This window comes from Scylla paramamosain, chromosome 22, assembly GCF_035594125.1.
Source record: "Scylla paramamosain isolate STU-SP2022 chromosome 22, ASM3559412v1, whole genome shotgun sequence".
In the NCBI taxonomy this organism is placed as follows: domain Eukaryota; kingdom Metazoa; phylum Arthropoda; class Malacostraca; order Decapoda; family Portunidae; genus Scylla; species Scylla paramamosain.
In genome coordinates, this window is record NC_087172.1 from 8,208,416 (window position 1) to 8,230,692 (window position 22,277).

Here is a 22,277-nt window from a genome sequence, read left to right on the forward strand (position 1 = left end):
GTGCAGTCTGTATCTGCCTCCCAGTGTTAGTTCCGAAGGGAATTAACTTGATAACCTTATAAATACTCTTTCTTCTCTTATTTTATTGGGAGACTTGAATGGTCACGATCCTTTGTGTAATGATGACACTGTCAACCCTCGTAGTTTTTTACTTTTTTTTTTTTTTTTTATGCAGGATTCATTATTATAGATTTTAAACTCTTGGGACGTGAACAATTTTCATAGTCAAACCGGTATTTTTACAACAACAGACTTTTCTCTTTGTACCTCTGATTCCTTTCTTGATTTTAACTGGAAAATTTTACCAGAGCTATATGGAAGCCATTACTTCCCATGTAATTTAATCAATAATTCTATACTATAGTCGCGTCCTCCCCGGTGGCGTCTGCATAAGGCGGATTGGCAGCTATTCTCAGAACTCAGCACCCCTGCTCTCTCAGTGGATGAAATGATGATGAGGCTGCAACATATTTCACTGATATCTTTCACTCCGCTGCTCTTCGGTCTGTCCCAAAGACATCTGGTCGCTTTCCTAAGCGTCCTGTTCCATGGTGGAATGCAGCTTGTACAGCTACCATTCGAGAAAAGCGTGCTGCTTTTTCTCATCGACGACATCCCGGGGACATCCATTGCTTGGAGGCTTTTCGAAAAACGCGTGCCCGTGCTCGCCGCACCTTAAAGAGGGCTCGGCAGGAGTTTCGGAAGAGTTATGTCTCTTCCATCACAGTTCGCACTCCACTAACCAAGGTTTTTAAGAAATTCCGCAAGATATTTTGGAAGTAGTCTGCACCTCCCCCACCTGTTTTATCCCATGATGGGGGAACTGTGGCAGACCCTAATACAGTTGCTGACCTGTTTGCTGAGCACTTTGCTAGCTTCTCCAGAAAGGATTCAGCTGCACCTATGGCACTTCATCGTCGACATCCATCGTCACATCGTCGACAATCCGTTGACGTCATTTTTGCCTCCCTTGGTGGATAGTCTTATAATGTCCTATTTTCTTTCTCTGAGCCATGCATGGCTCAGAGCATGGCTCATGGCTTTTGTTCCACATGTCCGATGAAGCTTTTACCTTTTTACTTGAACTCTATAACTTTATTTGGAATACAAGTGATTTTCCATCTTCTTGGGCTGTTGCTGTAATTATCCCCAATCCAAAGCCTGGAGATCATCAGTTAGTGACCAACTATCGTCCAGTTTCCTTAATCTCATGTACTTGCAAGTTACTAGAAAAGATGGTGAATGTCAGGCTTATGTAGTACTTGGGGATAGGCAATTGCTTGTCGCCTGTCCAATTTGGTTTTCGGAAAATGAGGTCCACCTCTGATGGGCTTTTATCCCTAGAATCTTCTATATGTGAAGCATTCGCTAGTAAACAGCATCAGGTTGCAATATTTTTTTTTTATTTGGTTCCACTGCTGTTCCAAGTTCGGTCTCTGTGGCGGACTCTTCATTTTTATACAGCAGTTTTAATTTCTTCGTTTTTTTTTTACGGGTACGGATTTGCGGCTTCCTGTCTGAAGCTTGCCCACTTGAGGGAAGTATACTCAGTGTCACTTTTTCTGCTCTAGCTGTAAACGGTGTCATAGATGTGCTTCCAGAAGGACTTCGTGGTAGCTTAGATGTCGATGACTTGCCAATCTCCTTTTCTGCAACACGAATACCTTTGATTGAAAGTTGCAGTTCGCAATTAAAAGGGTTTCTCATTGGGTTCTAACTTGAGCATTTCGTTTCTTGGCTTCAAAAACTGTAGCCTTATATTTTTTTGCCGCCTTCGTGATCTTCACCTTGATCCAGATATATATCTGTATGATGGAAAAATTTCTTTTGTAGAGGAAGCTCGTTTCCTGGGACTCATATTTGACAGACGCCTGACTTGGGTACCTCACCTTCGTTATATTAAAGCAGCATTTATGAAGGCGCTGTCACTTCTTAGGGTTTTGGCTCATACTTCCTTCTCTTGCACCGAACTCTTATTCTTTCTAAGTTGGAATATGATTGTGAGGTTTATTCCTCTGCTACTGAGGCTCGGCTTCGCGTGCCGGACTCAGTGCTCAATGCCGATGTTCGCTCGGCAACTGGTGTGTTCCGCTCACCCCTAATCCCTAGCTTACTGGTGGATGCTGGTGTCCTTCCATCGGACCTGCGTCGCCAGTCCTTGTTGTTGAGGTGCTGGTATCGAGTCAAACGTCTTCCCGAGTCTGTCTCTTGTGTGGCCGTCTCCTGCGACTCTCAGCTTTCTCAAGTGTATGTGTCTCACCCGAGTTTCCCTAAACCTTTTGGTTTCAGGGTTATATCTACTATGGTGACATTAAATCTATCTTCCGTCTCTGTATGTCCCTGTTGGTTCCCTAGAGTTGCTTACTGGCAATTCCGGGACATTTCTGTCTGCGGTCCTGCTACTCCTAATAAGAACTTATTACTGGATTTGTAGTCCTGTGCATTGTTCTTGGAACACTATTCCACACATTCTGATTCCATCCCCTGACGGCTCAAAATCCGAACGGGGAGTCGTATTTGGTGTTCTCTCTCGAGACGGATGCTCCCCGGTGCTGCCTCTATTTTTACAGCAGAGCTGGCTGCCATTATTTTACCTTTAAGAAATATTTTTATTCTCCCTATATATAATTTTTTTTACAATATTTGGCGATTCTCGCAGTGTTCTTTCCGCTGTTCAACATTTTAGCTTTTCTTTCCTTCATCCCCTTGTTTTATCGACTCTTCAGTGGCTGTATCTTTTATAGCGTAGAGGCCATCACCTCGGATTTTGCTGGGTCCCTGCACATTTTGGAGTCCAGGGGAATGAGAAGTTCGATAGCCTGGCTAAAGGGGCGGCAACTCGGGTTACTCCTTCCACCCCCATTCCTTTTTATGATTTATACTCCAGTATAAGGATGGCAGTTCTTGCCAGTTGGCATTTTGTGATGACTGCTTACCCTTACAGCTCGACACTTTCTAGTGGAGTGTCCCATTCTGGTGGAGCTGCGAAACGATATCTTTTTTGCTATCGCGATGAGGATGGGACTTTCCAGATATCACTGATACTTGGAGAAAGAGAGGGAGCTGTCTCTCAGGGACATGTTCTTTTTTGTGGATTTGTGGAAAACTTTGATCTTTTATTTAATTATTTAAATAAAGTATAGATTACCTTTTCACTGTTCTTCTATTTATTTTATCAGTAATATACTATAGTATTGGGTGGAACTTTATCCTTGCACTGGGAGAACATGGAGGCAAGTGAGAAAGACACGTAACAACTGTGGATCTTGGGGTCTGGGTCAGTGAGGTCTGTGTCTTAGGCGAATAAGGCCAGATATCTGGGTCAGTGGGATCAGTGTCTTGGGTACGAAACGAACAATGCCAGACACAGTGATTTGGGTCAGTGGGTTTAGTACCCTCCTCATTATAAATCAAATTAAATCAACCTAATTAATTAAATGTACCGACCCTCTGATTTCTAGTACATGTTTTTTGGCGGTTCTTCCCACTTTCTTTTTTGATTACTTTTTTTAGTGGTCTTTTATAATTTTTACCATATATATATATATATATATATATATATATATATATATATATATATATATATATATATATATATATATATATATATATATATATATATATATATATATATATATATATATATATATATATACATATATTTAATATCAATATTTTTAGCTGCAAACATTATTGATTTTAAAGGTTTGTAGCGGCGCCATATAACCGCGATGTTGCAGCGCAATAACTTAAATCAATAAATTCTCTGCACACTCCACTACGGCTTTCTTAAAATTACTCCACCCTAACGCAAAATCATCCACCTCCTGCTCTCTCACTTCCTTCCAGTCATTATTTAATATATTCTGAAACTACTGTTTTTATTGTTATTATTATTATTATTATTATTATTATTATAATATTATTATTATTACTATTATTATGTACTAGGGGTTGATCTAGCACATATGGTAATGTCCAATTCCAGGTACAACAGCAAACACTGCGTAAAAGCTGCCAAGTACAGATTAAACCTAAACGGCCCAGAGGGCAGTCGCTGAATGAGGGACGCGTGACGCAACCTATGGAGTGATAAAAAAACAAAAGATGAACGAGAGGCGTTGTACATAAACAAAATATATATATGATTAATAGCAGTAATAATGATAATAATGGCATAAAGAAAATTAACTAATAATATATATATGGACATCCTATTATATAGCTCGGCCACACCTATGTTACGCCCCCGCAGCGAAAACATTATATATATATATATATATATATATATATATATATATATATATATATATATATATATATATATATATATATATATATATATATATATATATATATATATATATATATATATATATATATATAATTACGAGTGGCTCAAGCATATCAAATAGATACATGAGCATGGAGTGCGCTTATCTGTGTAAGGCACACAAAGTAATAAATGAAGGCAAGACAAATATGGGAATGCAAAAAAAATATATAAATAAATAAATAAAAAAAAATGCATAGTAAATACCATAAAGCACAAGAATAATAATGAGAATATGAAATGTGTTCATATATAGGGACAAATGTGTAAGTATGCGTAATGAGGGAAGGCACACAAAAGCAAAGACAATGATATAATAGCAAGAAAGAAGAACAGACAAAATTTCAGAAAATAACAAAATGGAATAATAATAACAATGAAAATACATGGATATGGATGTATAGTGGTTTTATCTTTGTAAGACACACGAGATGATAAAATAAAAGGACATAATAATGATATATATAAATGCTATGAAAATATCCCTCCAGTAGAATAAAAAGAAATATCAGTGTAGGATAGCACAAAAACAAATATCAATGTAATTCTAACATAAGGCATAAAAATAATAATCCCTCCCAGGGGCACAGCAAAACAAACAAACCCATGGGACAGCAAAAACAGAGAAAAAAAAAGTACATGATACGAGGCAGCAGGGAAACAAACCTTGATTTCTTCTCTTTGCTTAATAAGATACGTAGAGAAGGAATTCACGGGTCACAAAACAACTATGGACGAGTACTGGCAGCGGGGCAGCAAACAGGTGGCAAGTGTTGTGGTGGCGGTGTCTAAAGTGTTCTCGTCTCCAGCCGGACCGCCTTTTTTTTTCTTTCTTTTTTTAGTTTTATAGTTTTTTTTAGTTTATAGAATAGAGGGGTGAAGAAGAGTCAGTACAGAAGAAGAATAAAAGCTAGAAAATATTGAAAGATAGTAGAAGAGAAAAGATGGTGGGATAACCATCTTGCTATTTTTGTTTGATGTTTTATAGTATGAGTAGCGGCTGCATCTTCTTCATAATGTTATTTCTGGAGATTTGTAGGGCATTGTTACTCTGCCTAGAATGTTACTTTTTTTTTTTTTTTTTTTTTTTAGTAGAACCCAGCATACCAACACCTTCCCTATCAATAACACTGCTCTTTTTCTTTCTGTTTCCTATTTTCGTTTCCCCGCCTTGTGTTTTACATATAAAAATAAGTATGTAAGTTTGAGTTAAATTTTTAATCCCAGGGAGACAGCATATTTACAAGGTAAGTTTATCATACTTAGAGGTGTTTTTTTTTTTTTTTGCAGAACCACAGCTACTCTACAGCAAGATGTCCGTGGACAAAACACAACTTAGTTGGACCGCCTTGCCTCGCTCCTGTCACTCGCTGCCGCCCCTGTTGCTGACATCACTCCTGCTTTTTTTTTTTTTTTTATGTAGGAAGGATACTGGCCAAGGGCAACAAAAATCTAATAAAAAAATGCCCACTGAAATGCCAGTCCCATAAAAGGATCAAGGCAGTGGTCAAAAATTGGTGGATGAGTGTCTTGAAACCTCCCTCTTGAAGGAATTCAAGTCATAGGAAGGTGGAAATACAGAAGCAGGCAGGGAGTTCCAGAGTTTACCAGAGAAAGAGATGAATGATTGAGAATACTGGTTAACTCTTGCGTTAGAGAGGTGGACAGAATAGGGGTGAGAGAAAGAAGAAGGTCTTGTGCAGCGAGGCCGCAGAAGGAGGGGAGGCATGCAGTTAGCAAGATCAGAAGAGCAGTTGGCATGAAAATAGCGGTAGAAGACAGCTAGATATGCAACATTGCGGCGGTGAGAGAGGGGCTGAAGACAGTCAGTTAGAGGAGAGGAGTTGATGAGACGAAAAGCTTTTGATTCCACCCTGTCTAGAAGAGCAGTATGAGTGGAACCCCCCCAGACATGTGAAGCATACTCCATACATGGACGGATAAGGCCCTTGTACAGAGTTAGCAGCTAGAGGGGGGTGAGAAAAACTGGCGGAGACGTCTCAGAACACCTAACTTCATAGAAGCAGTTTTAGCTAGAGATGAGATGTGAAGTTTCCAGTTCAGATTACAAGTAAAGGACAGACCGAGGATGTTCAGTGTAGAAGAGGGGGACAGTTGAGTGTCATTGAAGAAGAGGGGATAGTTGTCTGGAAGGTTGTGTCGAGATGATAGATGGAGGAATTGAGTTTTTGAGGCATTGAACAATACCAAGTTTGCTCTGCCCCAATCAGAAATTTTAGAAAGATCAGAAGTCAGGCATTCTGTGGCTTCCCTGCGTGATATATTTACCTCCTTCCTGAAGGGTTGGACGTCTATGAAAAGACGTGGAAAAGTGCAGGGTGGTATCATCAGCGTAGGAGTGGATAGGACAAGAAGTTTGGTTTAGAAGATCATTAATGAATAATAAGAAGAGAGCGGGTGACGGGATAGAACCCTGAGGAACACCACTGTTAATAGATTTAGGAGAAGAACAGTGACCGTCTACCACAGCAGCAATAGAACGGTCAGAAAGGAAACTTGAGATGAAATTACAGAGGAAAGCCAGAAGATCACCAGTAGAGCGGCCTTGACGGAACCCATACTGGTGATCAGATAGAAGGTTGTGAAGTGATAGATGTTTAAGAATCTTCCTGTTGAGGATAGATTCAAAAACTTTAGATAAGCAGGAAATTAAAGCAATAGGACGGTAGTTTGAGGGATTAGAGCGGTCACCCTTTTTAGGAACAGGTTGAATGTAGGCAAACTTCCAGCAAGAAGGAAAGGTAGATGTTGACAGACATAGCTGAAAGAGTTTGACTAGGCAAGGTGCAAGCACGGAGGCACAGTAGGAGGGACCCCATCAGGTCCATAAGCCTTCCGAGGGTTTAGGCCAGCGAGGGCATGGAAAACATCATTGCGAAGAATTTTAATAGGTGGCATGAAGTAGTCAGAGGGTGGAGGAGAGGGAGGAACAAGCCCAGAATCGTCCAAGGTAGAGTTTTTAGCAAAGGTTTGAGCAGAGAGTTCAGCTTTAGAAATAGATGTGATAGCAGTGGTGCCATCTGGTTGAAGTAGAGGAGGAAAAGAAGAAGAAGCAAAGTTATTGGAGATATTTTTGGCTAGATGCCAGAAATCACGAGGGGAGTTAGATCTTGAAAGGTTTTGACATTTTCTGTTAATGAAGGAGTTTTTGGCTAGTTGGAGAACAGACTTGGTATGGTTCCGGGCAGAAATATAAAGTGCATGAGATTCTGGTGATGGAAGGCTTAAGTACCTTTTGTGGGCCACCTCTCTATCATGTATAGCACGAGAACAAGCTGTGTTGAACCAAGGTTTAGAAGGTTTAGGACGAGAAAAAGAGTGAGGAATGTACGCCTCCATGCCAGACACTATCACCTCTGTTATGTGCTCAGCACACAAAGACGGGTCTCTGACACGGAAGCAGTAGTCATTCCAAGTAAAATCAGCAAAATACCTCCTCAGGTCCCCCCAACTAGCAGAGGCAAAATGCCAGAGGCACCTTCGCTTAGGAGGATCCTGAGGAGGGATTGGAGTGATAGGACAAGATAAAGATATGAGATCGGAGAAGCCCAACGGAGAAGAAAGGGTGACAGCATAAGCAGAAGGATTAGAGGTCAGGAAAAGGTCAAGAATGTTGGGCGTGTCTCCAAGACGGTCAGGAATACGAGTAGGGTGTTGCAGCAATTGCTCTAGGTCATGGAGGATAGCAAAGTTGTAGGCTAGTTCACCAGGATGGTCAGTGAAGGGAGAGGAAAGCCAAAGCTGGTGGTGAACATTGAAGTCTCCAAGAATGGAGATCTCTGCAAAAGGGAAGAGGGTCAGAATATGCTCCACTTTGGAAGTTAAGTAGTCAAAGAATTTCTTATAGTCAGAGGAATTAGGAGAGAGGTATACAGCACAGATAAATTTAGTATGAGAATGACTCTGTAGTCGTAGCCAGATGGTGGAAAACTCGGAAGATTCAAGAGCGTGGACACGAGAGCAGGTTAAGTCATTGCGCACATAAACGCAGCATCCAGCTTTGGATCGAAAATGAGGATAGAGAAAGTAGGAGGGAACAGAAAAGGGGCTACTGTCAGTTGCCTCAGACACTTGAGTTTCAGTGAGGAAAAGAAGATGAGGTTTAGAAGAGGAGAGGTGGTGTTCTACAGATTGAAAATTAGATCTTAGACCGCGAATGTTGCAGAAGTTAATGAAGAAAAAGTTGAGGGGGGTGTCAAGACACTTAGGGTCGTCGACAGAAAGGCAGTCCGACCTGGGGACATTTTAAAGGATTTTAAAATTTTTGAGTGAAGGGTGTATGTGTTATTAGGTGCTTGTAGTTTTGTGTGGAGGAAGAGAGTTGTCTTTAGAAGGCAGGCTGTGACTGCCCCCTTGTGTTGTGAGACACAAAGGGAAACGTTCAGTGAGGTCACAGCTGGGTTTAATGATAAGTTCACAGCACCCCCTGAACAGTTCCACTCATATTGCTCTTCTAGACAGGGTGGAATCAAAAGCTTTTCGTCTCATCAACTCCTCTCCTCTAACTGACTGTCTTCAGCCCCTCTCTCACCGCCGCAATGTTGCATATCTAGCTGTCTTCTACCGCTATTTTCATGCCAACTGCTCTTCTGATCTTGCTAACTGCATGCCTCCCCTCCTTCCGCGGCCTCGCTGCACAAGACTTTCTTCTTTCTCTCACCCCTATTCTGTCCACCTCTCTAACGCAAGAGTTAACCAGTATTCTCAGTCATTCATCCCTTTCTCTGGTAAACTCTGGAACTCCTTGCCTGCTTCTGTATTTCCACCTTCCTATGACTTGAATTCCTTCAAGAGGGAGGTTTCAAGACACTTATCCACTAATTTTTGACCACTTGCATTGACCCTTTTAAGGGACTGGCATTTCAGTGGGCATTTTTTTTATTAGATTTTTGTTGCCCTTGGCCAGTATCCTTCCTACATAAAAAAAAAAAAAAGTGCTTTAGACCTCACTGGGAGTAATTATCGTTTCGGCAAGTGTCTACTGCCTCCTCCCCCTACTTACGTGGCAACCCTAATAACCACCACCAACGACCCATTAACATCAATTGTCCCAAAAGTTATTCACAAATACGATACTTTACAGTTCATAATATTACACTCCCCACTGAATATTATATTCACGTAGATTACGCACTCGGGGCCTTCTATTCATCGATGAACGCCTTGGAAGCTTTCGATCCAACTCATCTTGAGCAGCAACATCTTTGTCGTTTTCCTCCTCCTCATCAGCCTAGCCAGGATGCTGAATGAGAAGCTCATCGTCCTCACCGTCCGTGGCTGCAACATTCTCCTGAGGTGTCTGGGAAGTGCAGTAATGAAGATCCTTAAAGTGGCTGGGGATTCTATTAACTTCATCAGCCTGGTGTGATGCTGTCCATCACAACGAACATCAGGCGATCTCATCACAATTCATCACCAGTCTAGTAGGGGCCGTCTGCTTCTAACTTGCTTTCTTCACAGGGATTCACTCATCGGACTCTTGAGAGGATATTGCTATAACATGGTCGTGGTCATCGCGGGACCTTAAGTTGTAAAAATATACCGCCTCCGCTACAGAGCAACCTTTCCTCGCAGCAATAATCTTTATAGTTCTATGGGATCGTTCAGCTATGACATTTTCTGACGGAACATGTGCACATCAGGTGCACATCCCATCTCTTAGCGAAGTGTGCAAACAGCCTAATGCGGAAAGCGGTGTCATTCTCCGTTAACAACTTCTGGGGGTCCACGTTCACAAAACAGTACCTCTAACTGCTTGGTGATGCTGTTGCTGGTCTGAAGTCTCAGTTGACGCCAAATAGAAAATTGTGATGGCCCACAGTCGATAAGAGTTAGGTACGTCCACCCACTGCAGTGAGTGATATCCATACCAACTCTCTGCCAGACTCTCTCCACGTCCAAGCTCCCCTTCCGCCACTTTACAGGTGCTGGGTCCATGGATTGGCACGCCTTACGATTCGCAACGACAGCTTGCTCCTGCCGCTTGGTGACTGCTGGGTCGTGTGGTGCAGTGATGACCACTGAACACACTGGTTGCGTGGCTGTGGGGCAGGCATCGGGGACTTTCAGCTAACGCTGCGGTACGCGTATCAAACTGTCAGCCTTGCTGTTGATTGAAGACACGAGAATAACCGATAACTTGAGGGCGCACTCCTCGACCAGCGACATTATTATGCCAACTCTCCTCCGAATGAGCATCTCGTTCGCAGCCTTGGTATTGAGCTTGCTTCTGCTGGAGAGGCCATCAGAGATCCATCGATGTACCGTGGAAGAGTCTGTCATCAATTCCACCGTTCTGACCTTCCAGGCCAATGTTAAATTTAGTCCTTTGATGACTACATCCAACTTGGCTATGATGTGATTTAAGTCGTTTTTGCGTAACCAGCTGGCGTCTTCGACGATGCTGCCGTCGATCTCTACTACAGCACCAAGCGCCAGGGAAGTGGCATCCACCCACATTGTGGCCTCGTCACCTCTGGCACTCCAAGGTCTTCTCACAGGATCATTCTTCCTAACTTCGACCACGACCTCATCCAGAAACCTCCGGATTTCCTCATCGGCGATTAATTCATCCCATCTCTTCGAGAGGCAATTGGTCCTCCTCTTGATGAAGGCTGTTGCCATTTGCAGCCAACCATATACAGGATAGTGGCCCACCAGCTTGCCGCAGAATGAAAACACCGCCCGCTTCATCAATTCACTTGGTATGTTGTCCACCTTGACGTCTCTCTTCCACACACGACTCTCTTCTCTTTTACACGACTCTCTTCTCTTTTACACGACTGGCCTCAACAATGTTTTCATTAACAAGAATGTCGTCGATGTAAGCTGACGTTCTTTTTCTAACAATTGGATCTTGTGAGAGAACACTATTGAACACTGTTTTCATATTAACGGAGCAACGTTTAAGCCGAATCCCAATCGCGTTAAGCAATACCTCTGGCCTTTAAAATTCAGTCTGATATGGCCACAGGGAATCATGAATTCTAATCTGGAGATAAGCCTTAGCAAGGACAATCACACAAAACATTCTCCCATTGCCTCCGCCACTCCCACAGTCTGTCTGAGCACACGTCCGAGTCCGCCGTGAACGTGTCGATGTGTGCGTTCAGCTCTCTGAAGTCCATTACAGGCCGTACTTTCTTCTTGTTGCGTTGTACAACGGCCATGAGAGGAATCAGGCCCTTAACCGGTCCGTACGGAAGCAACCATCCATCATCTATCCACTTCTGGAGCTCCTCTTCAAACAGGTTTCTTGCCTCGGGAGGCGCAGAGTATGCCTCTACCGTATTCCACAGGACACCAGGCTTCTCACCCTCAGACCACTTCCGGGCTGACGTCCAACAAATGGATAAAGGGTCATAAGTGGCACTAAAATCAGGTTCGTCCACTCCCACCACAGTGTTAGCAACCACACAGATCTTTGGCTTTTCTATGCCAAAAAGAACATTATTCTGAACATCGACTACAATTCATCCAAGGGCCGTTATGCCATCCATACAGAGAATTACCATAAAACCAAGGGGCCTCGCAGTTGTTACACACACATATGTCAGTGGAAGTCCCGCCGCTAAGCCGGAGCCGTAAGACACCTGTTCCCTCGCACTGCCACTTCTCCTCGCTCAGTAACCATGTCAACGGCACCCTTCATCCATACCCTGCAGCATGAAACATGGACGATACTTTGAGAACACCCGGTGTCCACCAACACACGACGATGGACACCCTCCACATTCACCATAGCACTTGGTAGCGCCTCACTCACTGGCCGCCAAGAGAGGAGGCTGGCGCTGATGTTTCCCGAACACCCTGATGCAATGTGGCATAAACCACCACATTGATAGCACCTCACTCGACACCGTGTGCGGCAATGAGCTTGTTGGCAAGTCAAACAGTCACTGGCGAGATGATTAGGTCACCACACACATAACACCGTTGACTAGCGGCAGCCACACGAGGCGCGGCGCCATGGTCTGCTATAGCGCCAAGGCACGCCTCCGAAGACGATGACTCAATGGGGCTGTCGTCCCTGATAACCGCCCTTGCCCGTGCAAGAACCTGGTTCAAGTCGAGATCCTCCATACGTGACCCGATTCGGAGCAGCTGGCGGACGTCCTCCGGCAGTACGGCCACGAAGGCGGAGGCAGGGGCTTTGTCACTTACTCGTATTCCGCCAAACAGGGGCGCCAGGCGCCGAAGCTCAGCCAAATACAGATCTGGCGATTCCCCACTGTGCAATTTTCGGCTCACAAGCTGTTCATAGACCACGTAAAAATGCGGCCAGCAGCGTCTCCTTCAGCTTTTCAGTCCTTTCTTATCCCACTCGGCCAGATGTAGGTACACGGCGAACGCACCTCCCGTTAGGTGTTCTGGAACCACACTTGCTACATCGTCGATGCCTCGAAGCTTGCAAACAAGTTTCAGTTTCTCGAGCCACTCCTGCGTAACACTGCGTACCATTGCCATCAAACTCGGGAATCAGGTTGAAGTCAAATTTATCTTGTTTCTTCTCTCTACTTAACAAGATACGTTGAGAAGGAATACACAGGTCACAACACAGCTTTGGACAATTACTGGCAGTGGGGCAGCGAACAGGTGGCAGGTGTGGTGGTGGCGAGGTGTCTGACGTGTTCTCGTCTCCAGCCTTGCCTGCTCCAGTCACTCGCTGCCGTCCATGTTGCTGACGTGACTCCTGCCCACCCTAATAACCACCACCAACGACCCATTAACATTAAATGTCCCAAAAGTTATTCACAAATACGATACTTTACTGTTCATAATATTACATGATAAATGTAATATTATGATAAATGTAAGAAATGTTACATAACCTACGGAGGTGATAGGAATGTGTAGGGACAGGATGAACAGAAGTATGAGACAGGTGGAGACTGAGACTGACTGACGCAGAGGTGAGGCCTTAAAGACAGTGTCACCAATACCAAGGGACATAGGCCTGGCTCTACTGTGCTGCTGACTAATCATCTCCGCGCGTAAAGCCTGTAGTCTTTATCGCACAGACGCACTGGATAGTCTGAAACGTGCGGATATTAGACTGAGCATAGTCATCAGCGGAATACAATGGCACGTAGGGCTACTAGTATGTCATAAGAGAGACAGTTCTTTTCGCCAAACACAATATACTGAGGAGTCTTTCTAGTAGACGAATTCACAGATCCATTAATGGAAGCAGCTACATGTGGAAGCCGATCTTCCCATGAGTGTACCTGGAATATGCCAAAGGATCTCCAAAATTTTTCTATTAGTCCGTTCCACAAGTCCATTAGAAGCTGGATGGTGAGCAATAATAAAGCACTGGGAAATTCTGTGCTGCTGGCAAATGGTATTAAGTACCTCATTCTTAAACTCTGACCCATAATCAGAAAACAAAACTGAAGGTGTAGTGAATGGACAAAAGAGGTGGGACACTAAAGCATGGGTCACAACTGCAGCAGAATTGTTGGGCAAAGTTACAAGAATAACAAAGTGACTGAAATAATCAAAGCAGACTACAACATAATTACCTTGCGAGGTAATTGCAGAAGATCCATAGCAACAATATCAAAAGGACCAACAGAAGTCGGATATTCAAGCATTGGAACTGTGTGAGTGATGCTTCTAGTTTGTACAAAAGAAAGAGATTGCGCTACATGATTCGTGATGTCAAAGCTCATTGTAGGCCAGTAATAACCCTTATGAGTCATAGTTAAAGATTTGTCACGGCCTGGATAACCAGACTGGGGGGGCATCATGAATGAGCTGAGGCACAGATGAAACAAAAGATGGGGATGACAAGTTGCATCACCGTTTGCTCGTGAACTGACACAGTACGGCATAATATACCATCAACAAGGGAAAACTGAGACAAAGGTACATGCAACTTGGGTAAAACAGGCTCATCCCCCGAATTTAAGGCATATACCACAGCAGACCATAAATGGTCTTGACACTGGGCAGTAAAAAGTTCCTCTCGTGAGAAATTAGTAATTTCCGACACAGAAGCAACAGCAATATTTCGAGAGACAGCATCTACAGTTACATTTGCTTTACCGGGCAAATACTTGATCGTCGGTTTAAATTGATTGACTCTGGCAAACCATCTGGTGAGACGACCTGAAAAATGTTTACCCTTGAAAAGGTGAAGCAACGCAGCATGATCAGTATAAACAGTCAATTGATAGCCATAGATGATGTCACGAAAATGACGTAAATTCTATACCAATGCCAGAGCCTCTAGATGAGTAACTGAATAGCGAGTCTCAGCACCAGTCACGGTACGGCTGTCATATGCAATGACCTGAGGAGAAGAACTCTCAGTCTGCTGCATTAGAACAGCGCCTACTCCTAAAGCACTTGCATCGGGGAAGAGTGTAAAAGGCGGACTGTAATCTGGAAAGAAAAGGACTGGAGCATGAGTGAGTGCATGTTTGAGTCGGTCAAAGCTAGTTTCTTGGGTGTCGTGCCATATGAAAGAGACATCCTTTTTGAGAAGGCGCGTGAGAGGTGACGCAATGGATGCAAAGTCTCTGATGAATGCGTGGTAATAACCTGCAAGACCGAGAAAAGAACACACGTGGTTTACTAACTTTGGGATAGGAAAATCTTGACCTGATCGAACTTTAGCATCAGCAGTGTGAATGCCATCCTCGTCAACTACATGACCTAAAAACTCAATACGTGAGCTAAGGAATTTACACTTAGGCAGGTTAAGTTTAAGACCTGCTTCCTGAAATTTTGCAAAACAAATTCAAGTTTGTCAAAGCGAGACTCAAGATCACGAGACACCAAGATCAAATCATCAAAGTATACAAACAAAAGCATCGCCAATAAGACCTTGAAAAAGACCATTAACAAGTCGCTGGCAAGTCAGGGGCGAGTTACGTAAAGCCATTTGGGCACGGAGCCACTCACAATGACCTGATGGCGTAGGAAAGGCAGTAATCTCGCGGCTACTATAATCCAATGGAATTCGCCAAAAACCTGATTTGAAGTCAAAAGTAGTGAATACAGTGTTTTCTTTTCCTATGGACTGCAAATGATCACTTAAAACAGGAAAAGGATAATGATCAGGAACGGTCACAGAGTTAACTTTTCGAAAATCAACTACAGAAATAAAAGAACCGTCTTTCTTTGAAACCAAAAACAGTAGTAAATTGCACGGAGAGTGTGATTCTTGGATGATACCGTCTTTCAGCATTCCATCAACTAAATTCTGAGCAACAGCACACTGACTGAGGCAAACGATAGGAAGGCAAAAAAGAAGGACGTGTATCAGGTTTTAACCGAATGTGATGCGCAATACGGTCTGAGACACCAAGAGGTTTGTTAGGCAAAGCAACAGCCGGTTTATATTTGATTAGCCGAGGAGACGAGTCGAGGTCGAGTCGAGGAGACGAGACTTTGCTGTTGGGAAATCCAACACCCTAACATGAGCTGAAACTGTGCAGAGGTGCATAAGGTGCAGAGTCATCAAAGGACTTACTGTCGCAGACTTCAAAAGAACCAAAAAGTATGCCGTTCTTGAGAGAAATCGGAGCACCAGTTAGGTTAGTCACCAAGGCATCAGTTACATGATCTTCTCAGACACAGGAAAGAGTACTTTCAAGAGCCAACCTATGAATGCAGACAGACTCTGACAAAGATAAGACGCAGGAGTCAACAGGTGCATTTGTCAGGCGAACGGGAAGGCGAACAGCACTCATAGGGCCCACTCGCTGATCTCCAATCACAACAGCAGAACAGACATCCACAGCAGAGACTGAACGTTTCGACTCTGAAATCAGGAAATGACAAACCAGGATCTGTGGTGTGTAAATGCTTTAAAGTGTGAACAGGAGGTTTAGAGGCTAAGAGTGGTGCCGGAATGTCCATTGCAAAGATAACAATATCCTGATGTGATATAACATGATGTTGAGGAAAAATATCAATACTATAAGTCACAAGCGAGTCAAGTCCTAATAGATCATCGCTGTTGAGAACAAAATCAGAAATTACAAAAAAAATTGCTTCAATTGGTGGTGTATTTTTGGCAAGAGGCAAGGTGAAACAACTGTACCAAGTACATGTGAGGAAAAACCTTGTACACTGAAAAGATTATTGTCAGCAGGCTGTAAGGGAACGTTAAATAAGTCTTTAAATTTAGAATAAACCTGGACACTCAAGAGATTACAAGAAGCACAAGTGTCAACTCCCAAGGAAAGAGGAGTGTCATAAGAAAAACACTGGTAAACGTGCATACCTTGAAAGGCAGCAATGACACTGGGAAGAGTGAGAGAGTGTTCCGAACAAGATGGCAATAATTTTTCCCGCGTTGAGTTTGACGGCTCTGAAAATTTAAGGGAGAGGCTGTTATGACTTGTTCTTGCTGCAATTCTAGAGTTTTGAAACATTCATCTGTCATGTGGTTCAAATGGACACTCAGGAGACATCCGAGGTCTCGGGACCAGAGATGGTGAGCGCGTATATCGTGTAGGAGTAGCGGAATGAAAATGGACACGACGACCAGGTGAGGAAGATTTACGATGAGAGTGGTCTAAAAACTGCCTTTAAGGCACAATCCTAGAAATTGTGTCATGGTTGGGTGGAGGCGATGAGCGAGCAGACTTGAGTTTTTTCTTAAGAAGGAAGCAATATGAGTAGGTGTGATCATCTTTGCGACAATAGGTGCATGAAAAAGCTGAACGCCGTGAGGAAGGCAACCCTTGAGAGGAAATACGATCAACGGCAGATGTCTGACCTGGTGAAGGTGCAGGAAATGGGTCACTTACAACAGGTGAGAAGCTGTGAGGATGAGGCAATTCCTGCAGTTTATTGCTGATTTTCATGGCAACATCAAAAAGAGAGTCAGTAGGTTTAATCTCAATGGTGGAGGCAACACGTCTCTCCCGAGAAGTAAGAAAATTAACATGACATGTGAGATCTAAGAAGACTTGTAGTTTATCTAGATTCATCTGACCATTTTGTATCCAGTTCCCAGACTTCAAAAATGCAATAGCATCATGTGTATACTCGGTAGCATGAGTTTGACCGACCATGTGACCTACATTTCCGAGCTGCGAAGTAAGCGACAAAGCATAACGAAAAGCCCAAAGAAAGGAATCGTGAGTCCGTGAAGCTCCAAAGGCACGCAAGAAATTATTACGAAATTCAGTATAGTTATCTTGAAGCATACAAGGCTTAAAGCAGTGAGTGGACATCATGGTAAAGGCAAGTGATCCTGGAATCAACTGTGATCTGCCGAATGACATCTTGTCTGCCCCCTAAGTAATGCTACTGTTTATCATCAGGTCCTAACATTGCTTTACATACAAATTATATATATATATATATATATATATATATATATATATATATATATATATATATATATATATATATATATATATATATATATATATATATATATATATATATATATATATATATATATATATATATATATATATATATATATATATATATATATGATAAATAGTAGTAATAATGATAATACTGGCGTAAAGAAAAAAATAACATAATATATACATGGACATCTCATTATCATTATTATTATTATTATTATTATTATTATTATTATTATTATTATTATTATTATTATTATTATTATTACTGTCCAGCTCCCTTACTTTTAAAACATTCCCCTCCTCTCCCGTGGCTCGCCATACTACGCATCCCGCACTCTTGGCTCTCAACCAGAAACAACAACCGATCTTCCTCAATGAGATAGTCACCACATAGTCTATCAATGCCTTGTCTATGACCTTCCCATGATCTTGCCTTTACTTTGTAAACTTGTGAATCACTTTCTTAATGGATTCATGTGTGTGTGACATTGCTTGTTCTCCTTCCACTCATGATCCTATCACAATTTCTTCATATCCATTGTTTCCAAGTACCTCTTCTTTTCACACAGCTCTCTCTCTCTCTCTCTCTCTCTCTCTCTCTCTCTCTCTCTCTCTCTCTCTCTCTCTCTCTCTCTCTCTCTCTATATATATATATATATATATATATATATATATATATATATATATATATATATATATATATATATATATATATATATATATGGTGAACAGGGACACACCCAAGGATTCTTTCATGCAACGTTCACCTTCACAGATGGCATCATCAGGCAAAAAAAAAAAAAAAAAATGCTAAAAATAAATACACTGGTAAAAATCATAGAAAAAAACTAGAATATCACACTAGGGCCATAGCAGTGTAAGAGACGAAAAACACAACAGTAAAAGGGGACAGGCATATATATATATATATATATATATATATATATATATATATATATATATATATATATATATATATATATATATATATATATATATATATATATATTTTTTTTTTTTTTTGTCATGTAATTGGCCGAGTTTACCCTGAAAAGGAACACGTTTTCCTAGTGTTCCCCGTGTTCCGTTTTCCTTCTAAACATATCTTTATTTTTAGTTGTAAATTAGTATAGGGCTTAATTACTCATTTTATATCATGTAGTATTATTCTTTTAATAATTCAATTTCCTTACATGTATGTATATGTAAGGGAAAATGTGTATTTGAAATGGAATGTGTGGAGGCGAGGGGATGATACAGTCTGGCTTGTGTATCTCACTCAGCAGTATTTTGCAGAGCGCCATAGGCCCTGAGGGAGAACAGAGGGGTGGCGTTTCTTAGAGGATAAATTCGGGTGTGGTGTGGTGATGGAGTGTGTTGAGGTATTACTGGTGTGGCGGTATAACCCTAATATCCAGGATCAGGTTGGTGAGTCTTTTGTGGTACCAAGAGCTCTTGTCCACTGAAATTTGGTGAGTTGTGTTGGTTATGTTACGCTGAGGGCACAGTGTCGGGGTGAGAGGCAGCCATTTTTGTGGTTGGGGCTGCGGTGGTGTTGTGGCGTCATTGGTGTCTTTGGAGGTGGTGTTATAGGTGGTTTATGGTGATGGTCGTGATATCTTGTTAGGTTTCAGGAAGTAGAATACGGGAGTTGTTATTTGGTGACGCAGTGACAGCGTCTAGGGAAATTCCCGCTGCTGGGGAAAATATTTCAGCGGCCTATGAAGGACTAAAAGGGTTTTAATGCTTTGTGAAGTGACGGGAATGTCATATATATGTGTGTATAACCTTTAAGCAACAGGGGAGGCGATATAAGAGCCTGAGAAAAAGGGGAATCTATTGTGATTGAGTGCAGGAATTATCTTGTGTTGGTCAAAGGTAGAAATTTGTTTCCTAATTATGTGTACTACCTCAATTTATTTGTGAGTTAACATTGTTATTATTAATATAACCTGTTATCATATAAAATAATTGTGTTTTGTATCTCAACACTGATGTGGTATTGAGGTGATTTCTGGTGTGCTGTGCCAAGGTAATGGTTTTGTGAGAGGGTTTATTAGATGGTGATTTCGGATAGGTTGGGTAGGTATTCGAGGCCTTTAAAAGTCCAGACCTTTTAAACATTCCGGCACCAGTGTAACGTCCACTTGGAAGGATAACCAGGATTTTGACAATAAATAAATAAATAAATAAATAAATAAATAAATATGTATATATATATATATATATATATATATATATATATATATATATATATATATATATATATATATATATATATATATATATATATATCACTTAACGTTTCCCTTTGTGTCTCACATCAAAGTGGGGGAGGCAATATGGCGACTCCTACACTAGCCCGTCTTGGGAGGAGACCACATATATCTCAATATCTCAAATATCAGAACCATCCGCTCTTCTTCAACACCCTAAGTGTCTTGACACCCTCATCAACTTTTTTTTTGATGAACGTCTTCAACATTCGCAGCCTCTGATCTAATTTTTCATCTGTAGACCACTACCTCTCCTCTACTAAACCTCATTTTCTTTTCCTTATCGTAACACGTGTCTGAGGCAATTGACAGTGGCTCGCTTTGTATTCCTTCCCACATTTTCTATCCTCATTTTCAATGGAAAGGTGGATGTTACGTCTATGTGCGCAACGACTTAAAGTACTCTCGTGCCCACGCTCTTAAATCTTACTGACTACAGAGTCATTCTCAAAATAAATCTGTTTGCGTTGCATGCCTCTTGTTTAACTCCTCTAACTAAAAAAAAAAATAATAAAATTTGGCTACCTAACTTCCAAAGTGGAGCACGTCGTGATTCGTTTCGCTTTTGCGGAGGTCTCCATTCTTGGAGACTTCATCAATGTTCAACACCAGGTTGGGGTTTCCTCTTCCTTCACTGATCATCCTCCTGAACTATCTTTAACTTTGCTATCCTCCACGAACTTCTTCCGTGTCAGAGTGCCGTCTCTGTGTGCTGAGCGCATAACAGAGGTTATAGAGTCTGGCATGGAAGCGTACATTACTCACTCTTTCTCTCGACCTTATCCTTCCAAATCTTAATTTAATATGGCCTGTTCTCGTGCTATTCATGACAGAGAGGTGGCCCACAAAATGAACGTGAACCTTCTATCACCTGAATCTTATGCACTTCATATTTCTGTCCGGAATCATGCAAAGTCTGTTCTCCAACTTGCAAAAAACTCCTTCATTGATAGAAACTGTCAAAATGTTCCAAAATCTAACTTTACTAGAAAAAATAAATAAATAAATAACTTTGCTTCATCTTTCCCTAGTTTATTTCGACCTGATGGCACTACTACCATTTCATCTAATTCTAAAGTTGAACTATTCGCTTAAACCTTTGCTAAAAATCTCTACCCTGAATAATTGATGGCTTGTTGTTGCCTCTCCTCTAACCTCTGACTACTTTATGCTATTCATTAAGATCCTTTACAGTGATTTTTTATATACCCTCGCTGACCTTAACCCTCGGAAGGTTTATGGAATTGATGGAGTCCCTCTATTGTTCTTCGAAACTGCCTCCGTTTTTGCACCTTGCCTAGTCAAATTCTTCCATCTTTGTCTATCAACATCTACCTTTCCTGCTTGCTGGAAGTCTGCTTACATTCAGCCTGTTCCTAGAAATGGTGAGGGCTTCAATTTCTCAAACTACCTCTAAGGTTTTTTTTATTTATCCTCAAGAGGACGATTCTTAAACAACTGTCACTTCACAACCTTATATCTGATCTCCAGTATGAGTTTCGTCGAGGCCGCTCTACTAGTCATCTAGTTTTCCTTACCGAGTTTTGGTCATTCACTTTTAGGGATTTTGGTAAAACTTTATCTGTTGCATTAGACATATCAAAACCTTATATAGAGTTTAGCACAAAGCTTTGATTTCCAAACTACTCTCCTATGCTTTCTAACTTTCTCTCGGTAACTCAACTGGACCTGACTGGGCAACTGGACCTGACCCACTCTGTACCACCTCCTCAGTGCAGGACTCAGTGCAGGACTCAGTGCAGGGCTCAAATACAGGTGTGTAGGATCCCTTGTGACTCCTGCACCCTTTTCACAACTGGTCACAATGCCAGGTCACACTAATGAGATTGTCAGTCTGTTTCACCCACCTACAGACAAGAGAAATAATTTAACAATCCTTAACACCCACAGCTGTGAAAGGATCGGCAACCATGTCTAGGGAGAAAAAAGTATCACAAGTAATAACACATAAATGGTCGAGGCATAAAGCCCCGTTGGACAATCGCCTTCGTAACAAATCCTCCCACTGTCCAACAGTGTATTATAGCCTCAAGCTGAGTAGTGTTGTTTACTGCCTCCTGGATGGCAGGCCTTGTCAGGATCTGAGGAGGGAGTAAAATTTACTAAACAGCTATTCAATTAAATCCTTTGCAGCTGAGCAGCATCAGCCAACAGTAGCATTTAACACAAAAGCTCACTAACAAGGGAAACGAATGCAGACACTTCTCCATGAACACACAAGAGGGTAATTCACCGCTCACTGTAAAAGAATTCCAGCACACGCATGTAGTCAAGCAGTCACTT

The 22,277-nt window shown here is 41.9% G+C and overlaps 1 long non-coding RNA gene and 1 pseudogene across 1 annotated transcript in view; both read right to left on the reverse strand.

Moving 5' to 3' along the window:
* Positions 1-22,277, reverse strand: part of LOC135111852 (uncharacterized) — a 33,906-nt gene that overhangs the window by 6,258 nt on the left and 5,371 nt on the right. The window lies entirely within an intron of this gene.
* On the reverse strand, positions 9,355-14,998 carry LOC135111887 (uncharacterized; annotated as a pseudogene).